The following is a 7,402-nucleotide window of genomic DNA, read 5'->3' on the forward strand; positions in this document are numbered from 1 at the left end:
GTTATATAAACAAACACTTGATAGCAACCTATCTTATTAATGCAAGTCCATATTCACGTGTGTAGACTCACCCTATAACTATGAGTGAACTCTCTCTAAGAAGTAAAGGATTTTGTTTGTATTTATAGTGTATACGCTTTAGACCTTTGAACTCAACTATATGGCATTGGCAATCGACTTCTGCTTTGTGGAAGCACATCCAAGGGGTGGTGGTCTCGACGTAGTCTAGTAAATGTGTAGTAGTAAGAATTCAACCCCTTCCAAGTGTTTTGATATGGAATCCATAGCTCATGAGAATTTGAAGGCGACCATAAAGAAGCTTCTCGCTCCCTTCTGTGAATTAAATATGATAATATTTTTTTCAAAAGAAGGCAAACATAGACTAACAGTATCTCTCTCTCATGCTCTCTCACTCGTAGTCATTTTGGACATGACAAGAGGCTCCCCATTCCCTCACACAAATCCAAGTCTACTTATATAACAAAGAATTAATTTACATGGAGCTATCACTCTCATTCTTATTATCAACACAAATCCTAGGCAACCTTATACAAGTACACATACCGCTTAAAAGTTTCAATGCCACCCCTTAAAGGAAGAGAGATATATGCTCTTTATACAGAAACTAACTACTCCACTCTCTTTTCTAGCCCTTCCTTAAAGGAAGAAAGCCATCTATTCTCTATACGAAAAGTACTCACTTTTCTTAGGCCTTGGATAGATCTTAAGCCCCTATACAAAAACTACTCCAACTACTCTTTTTCTTAGGCCTTGGATAGATCCTGAGCCCCTACACAAAAACTACTCTACTCTTTTTTCTAAGGCCTTGGATAGATCCTAAGCCTCTATACTTATCTTTAGTGACAAGTGGTAGGGCTGCAACATGGCTAGAATTTTAGAGAACTACCCAAATATTTTTTGGATGCACTCTTTCACTTACACTTCACCTTATACCCTTATAGATACACATTCTTTCACTTTAACTTTTCCTTCCACCTTTGTACTTAGAAATTCATCGAAGTGTTTGTATCATCTTTCACTTCAAATTTGCATTACACCCTTACACTTAGAAATTCCTCTAAGTGTATGGGCTTGAAAATGTAAGTATCAAGAGGGCTTGGGCATGTAAGGCCATGTATGAAGAACAATGATGTGCACAAGACTTAACTTTGTAGAATACTCTTACATTGACCAAGGTCTTTCACATTGCACTTCAATGTTGTAACAATTTGCAATATGAAGAAAATCTCATTTGATTTTGTCTTTTTTCAATAGCCCCAATTGCAGTACCTTTGAATCTCATAAGGAACAACAAGGGTAGATATAAGTTTTTCCTGTGCTACAATCCTATACAAGGGCTTGCATAATTATATGGAAGAAAGAATAATTTACTATAGTACACCATGATTTTGAACTCCTTCATTACACTTATGTAGAACATCTTAGAAATAAGGTTAATACTATCCTACTCCGCTATTCAAGTCAAGAGCTTACCTTACCTTTTCTGAATTATGTGTTTTGTCAAGAGCTTTGCCTTAGAGCCACAAGATGCAACTTCCCGAGTATAGGTGTTACTAGCTCGTTGTTCACAACTCTTGATTATGGGTGTGCTAGTACATCACCCGTATCCTCACTCCATTGTCACACCAAAAATGGGTTATGGAGGAAGCGCATCAACTTCCTTGATGGAGGTAAGAAGAGGGTTTCCTTCACATTAGTTCTCACTCACAAAGAGGTAGAGGTGGATAGAAGAGGGAAAGCTCATGCAAGAGAGGAATCTACAATCAAATTGATCTAAGAAAGCTTCCATCTAGCAAGCATGAATCCAATAGAACACAAGCAAGCAAGAGAGTAGGGAGAAGAGGGAGCTCAAAAGCAATAGGAATGATTATGTATTGCTTAATGTCAAATTTACCTTACATACAAATAGCAAGTGTTCACACTTAGTCGGCCAGAACATAAAATCATCCATGGCCACTTTGTCTAGCCTTAAGCAAGTACATACATGAAGTCAATGACTTCTCATTTGGCGTTAAGCATAGGGTAAGTCCACTTCATATAGCTGAGCATTGTCTTACAAAAGATAGGTTTCCATTGCATACATGTAAGATGACGAAGTGCCTTGCGATAGGACAAGCATGCAAAACCATGTTAACCAAAGTGGTTAACAACTACTCCTCCCTAGTCACGATGAGGCTCTAAAGACAAGAGTGGGGATAGCGCGAGTAGGGGAAGCGCAAGGGGGGAAAGAGTCAGAGGTTGTTGCTTGTGTTTTATCCAAGGCCCTTTTCTTAGACAAGTTTCCACTAATTAAAAATCTCTTAACGTTGTAAAGTTCTTGAATAACATATTTTAATGGCTAGCTTGCCCACGTGCCTTGCATGTTTCTAGCTCTGAGAAATTCAGCCAAAAGGTTCTCCATTACGAGCGATTGCCATCTTGCAAAAGAGACTTCAAATCCTTGGTTTTAGGGAACTTCCACCAGCTTCTCTTCCTTTTCTTGGGGGTGGTGGCAAGTGCCACTTGTCTAGTTGATCACCATCTTAATGACTCTATAAGTGATACTTTTAAGACAAGGTATGCATTTACCTCTACACCATGCAAGCAAACCCTTGCAAATCAACTGTCACAATAACACCTTTGTAGAAAGCCTTTGCGAACTTCCTTTTATGATTAGAGTTTTCACTATTGGCTATAGATCTAGCTATAGAGCTCTCCAGCTATTAATCCTAACCAAAGACATATGTTGAGCTAGGGTAGGCTGGATTTACCAAACCTCAAATTACAAGTGCTCTAAACATGCATGTATGTACAAATTTCCACAAAAGAACCACCACAACCTATTTCACAATTGGTGTCTTCTGAGATGACAAAGATTAACGAGGTTGCAAGGATACAAGCAGGCCATCCTTCATGTATAAAGTGATGGAGAGTTTGGGAACAACTTTGTGGCCAGGGACTAAGATGACCCTGAAGTGGAAGAGGAGGGTGGATGCAACAGCCTTCATGAGTAAGTAGGCCATGTCTTTGCCGAGACATGTACGAGGGCCAGCATTAAAAGCAGTATATTGGAAGGGTGATATGCATGCAGGTGTACATGTGGTGCTACCATTGTCATAGAGCCAACGCTCAGGTCGAAAGGTTGTGCAATCAGGGCCCCAAATGCTCTCCATTCGACCCATGGTATAAATACTGTATATGAACTTATGGTCCTTCTTTACATGGTTCCCATCAGGCATGACATCATTCATCAGCACATGTTTTACCTCGACCGGGACCGATGGGTAGAGGCGAAGGGCTTCCGATAGAGCAGCATGAAGATAGTGCATTTTATTGAGCTCAGCGCGTGTAAGTAAAGGGCTTACCCTCGTCCTTTGCACCACCGACAACGTGTCGCACTTCACGAGCCACCATCTCTTCTACCTGTGGGTGATTGGCCAGCAGCCAAAAGAACCAAGAGAGAGCTAAGGCTGACGTGTCTCTCCCAGCCAACAAGAAGTTAACCACCACATCTCTCAGAAACTTCTCACTGTGTGACTCCCCCATCTTCATGAAGCAAGACAAGAGGTCAGCTTTACATTCACTTTGGCCTTCATTTTGGAGTTCAATTTTTCTAGAGGATATCACCTCCTCAGCAAACTTGTCCACAATTTTAAGGGCCTGAGGCATCTCCCTCTCTTTGCCAAGGTGCAGCCATTTAAGAGCTTGCCACCAGCTTGAAGGCAAGAAAAACCTAAGCGTGGTACATTCCAAAGCTGTTTCCAAGGCCTTTGCAAAAGGCACCAAAGGGAGACCAGGAGAGAGACAGCAGGTGTCTACTCCAAAGCCCACCAAGCAAACAGTATCAAAAGTGAAGCGAAGCATGAGGTCCTGAAGGTCTACCTGCAATCTCCTCTCACAAACATCTTGCAAGATGGGCAGAAGCTTCTTCTCCACAGCCGCAAACACAGTATCATCAGTGAATTGTCTGCAGATACGAGAGTTGAGCTGCAGGCTGGCGGTTTTTCTCTGCAATCTCCAAAGCTCATGGTCCGCGTTGAAGATACCCTGGCCCAAGAGGTCATGGAAGATGGCTGAGAAATCCTTCCCTTTTGGGAAATTCTGGAAGTGGTCTCGGAGGGCATACTCGACGTTGCGGGGGTCAGATGTGAAGAAGTAGTTCATGTTGGTAAACCAAGGGCCATGGAATTGGAAACTACCGCCGTTTGCAACGAGCACTTTGGTCAACCAGTCGTAGAAATGGTGCACATTAAGCAGTAGAGCAGGCAGCATCCCCACCACGGGCCACTTAGTAGGGTTCCCTCTTGGGGAGATTATCAAAGCTCGCCATATGGCACCTCCCACCACAGCAATACCGACTGCCCACACCATCTCCCACAAGCTCACCCCATCGAGCAAGGTGCGGTGCCCCGGCCTCTGAGACAACATATCTGATGGACCTACTACCTCTGCAGGTCAACCTCCTAGCTACTAGTGGACTGCTCTAAACAATTCCAGCTCTGTGTGTAGGAGTTATCGTGCAAGAGATAGAGTCGTTCCTGGTGCCGACTGGTGTTTATTAAAGTTAGCAATTTAAGGTGAGAGCCAACCGTGAAATGAGTGGACGTCAGCGTGGGACACGGGGGCAATTCAAGAGCATTTACACACCCTGTTAGCTGCCCGGCAACTTGATAGCATATAGAACAAGGACTGAGGCCTTCAACCATCTATACAAGATTAACCCCCTCCCTCCACGTGGCCAGCCAAAAGCGGAGTTAATTCAAAATAAAGAAGGAGGGCTAATTAGCGAGAAATACGAAGGTGCTTCGTTTTTGAAAATCTGCACTCCAACCAAAAGTGTGATCACGTTTACGCTTCACGCCTACGGTCCACCTCCAGGTTTACCTGCTGTCCACGTCCACATTTTGCATTCCAGTCTACGTCAACATCCACCTCGCCTGCTCTTCCACGCCCCCCAGTCACCTCGAGCTACTACGCATTTGCAAGTACGTTTCGTCTCCCGTCTGCTGTACATTTCGTCTCGTCTCACGTCAACTTTGCCGTCGTCCCACGAGAGTTTGTTTGCCTTTTTTGCCTGGCGACCGGCCAGGCAAAACCGCAGGGTAGCGTGGGCTTGCGATCAGTTTGTTTGCCTTTTTCGCCTGGCGACGCTAACATGAGCGCACAGCCGGCCAACTGCAGCGGTAGCGTAGGCTCTCCGTACCCGTATAATGGCGATGCTAACATGATTACCGTCTGCGCTGCAAACGAAGCCCAGATTACCGTCTGCGATAGCCTCTGCAAAGTGTGCATCGAGGTGGCCAGCTTTGTGTCGATTGCCCTCTTCAAGCAACAACATTAGCTCCTCTCACAAAAGCTTCTATGTTGCATGTAAACAAGTCATCTGAGTCCACGTCGGTGTCCAGCAGGATGTGTGTGTGGGGGGTACCGGGGCGCACGCATGTGCATACTTTTGCTGAGTTACACACAAAGAAGAAAGACGTAATATATCCTCTTCTTAAACATGGGCGGTGATGGGCGTGGATAGGGAGGAGGCGCCCACGAACTCAATTGGTCTAGGGGCGCTAAGCTTTGAGGAGGTGGTGAATCGCTTGAGTTTTGAAGCGCTCGCCAACATGCATTACCTACACGCTACCCTCACGGAGAAAGACGTAATATATCCTCTTCTTAAACATGGGCGGTGATGGGCGTGGATGGGGAGGAGGCGCCAATGAACTCAGCTGGTCCAGGGGTGCTAAGCTTTGAGGAGGTGGCGAATCGCTTGAATTTTGAAGCGCTCGCCAACATGCATTACCTACACGCTACCCTCACGGAGACCTTGCGCTTGCACCCTGTCGTTCCTAGGGTACTCTCCTTTTTTTCTTTTTTGTTGACATAGTATCCATAGTGGTAGTGTGATGCAGCCCTGCCGCCAGTGGCCAAGGTTCTGACATTGGACGGCCGGGTGCTTCACTTCCCGCCCCACAGAAGGTGAGGGCCATTCAAGTGCTTTTGAACCACCCCAACCATTGCATGTGCCCTGCTCCATCCCTCAACTCGCTCAATAACAATGCAAGATCCAGCAACTCTAATTATAGTATCACCGCATTATTGAAGCGCGTTAGCCTCCTTCCAGATGACCACCACCTGCAGCCCGCCATATCTACAATTGTGTGAGTTGGATTAGATATAGTTCATGACCCATATTTAACCACTTCCTAAGAAGGCATCAATGGCCAAGTATCCATTGCAATCGTGTGATGTTTTGGCTAGATTCAATATCTATTGGGCCCCCTTTTCAATTATATTCCTCTTAGTTCTACAGGTATATAATTGACAAGGCTCGATATATGTGCTCTACTTGGGGTACTTGCATGTTGTTCAAACAATATGTGTCCTCTACATAGGGAACATGCATGTTGCTGAGACAAAGAGAGTGGTTCTCACACGAGAAGTGTAAGGGAGATGCAAATCACTTGATAATAAAACTTTTAACTCACTCTTGGGGAGTTCACTAAAGGAAAACACTCTCGATATATTGAATAAAGGAATGTCTATATATTAAATGAGTTTGCTGTTAGAATGTTATGTGAATAAAAAATTAGAATAAAAGATTTATCATCTTCAATGGGTGGTTTATGTGGTATAAAATAAAAATGTGAAATTTATTAGTCTATAATCCTCTAAGAACATGTGTATAAAGTGCAACAAATATTTTTTCAGATGGAAGCTAAGACTGAAGATAATTTAACGAGTCATCTTCAATTTTGTAGCCTCAAATGATTTCGCATTATTTTATGAGTTGACAAAATCAAATGTAGGAGGAAAGGTGCGAGTGTTACCAATGGGGATCATGACAAAACATGCTTCATGATCGTTCGTCTAGCTCTTTGACCATTCATCTTTGGGTTAGTCATTGAAGATTCATTGTTGCAATGTATCAAATAAGTGTGAATTATGTAGTGAATTATGTAGTGAAGTATAAAGACCACCCCATCAAAGAATCTCAATGGCTACTTGATCATGTATCTCCTTGATTGTATCTTACATTCATACTAGCCGGCTACATAATGATTATTTATGATTTTGTGACAACTAAGGTTAGTTGCTTGTCACCCTTGGGGCATGTTTTATAAGGATTTAATTAATGGAATATTTATATTCCCACATTTTTTATTACTTATGAATTCTCCTAGACGGGTTTAGAGTGGGACGCCTTTCTAAATCTGGGCAATCGTAGCTTATTTTACGCGTACGTGGTAAATCCATACATGTGTGGGAGTATTAGTTAGATCGTTTTGATGTTATGAGTTTCATATGGTTATTTATAAATTTAATCAATTAATTTATTAATTGATTGGCATAGTTGATGTAAGTGGTAGATCATTGGATTGATAATGGAGGTGAGTTGGTGATCAATAAT

At 43.1% G+C, this 7,402-nt stretch overlaps 1 pseudogene; it reads right to left on the reverse strand.

The window, feature by feature from the left end:
* Positions 1-2,263: 2,263 nt before the first annotated feature.
* Positions 2,264-4,563, reverse strand: LOC147640932 (cytochrome P450 86B1 pseudogene; annotated as a pseudogene).
* Between the last annotated feature and the right edge of the window lie 2,839 nt (positions 4,564-7,402).

This window comes from Cibotium barometz, chromosome 2 (assembly GCF_041138505.1).
Source record: "Cibotium barometz isolate CiBa-2024 chromosome 2, ASM4113850v1, whole genome shotgun sequence".
Taxonomy (NCBI): domain Eukaryota; kingdom Viridiplantae; phylum Streptophyta; class Polypodiopsida; order Cyatheales; family Cibotiaceae; genus Cibotium; species Cibotium barometz.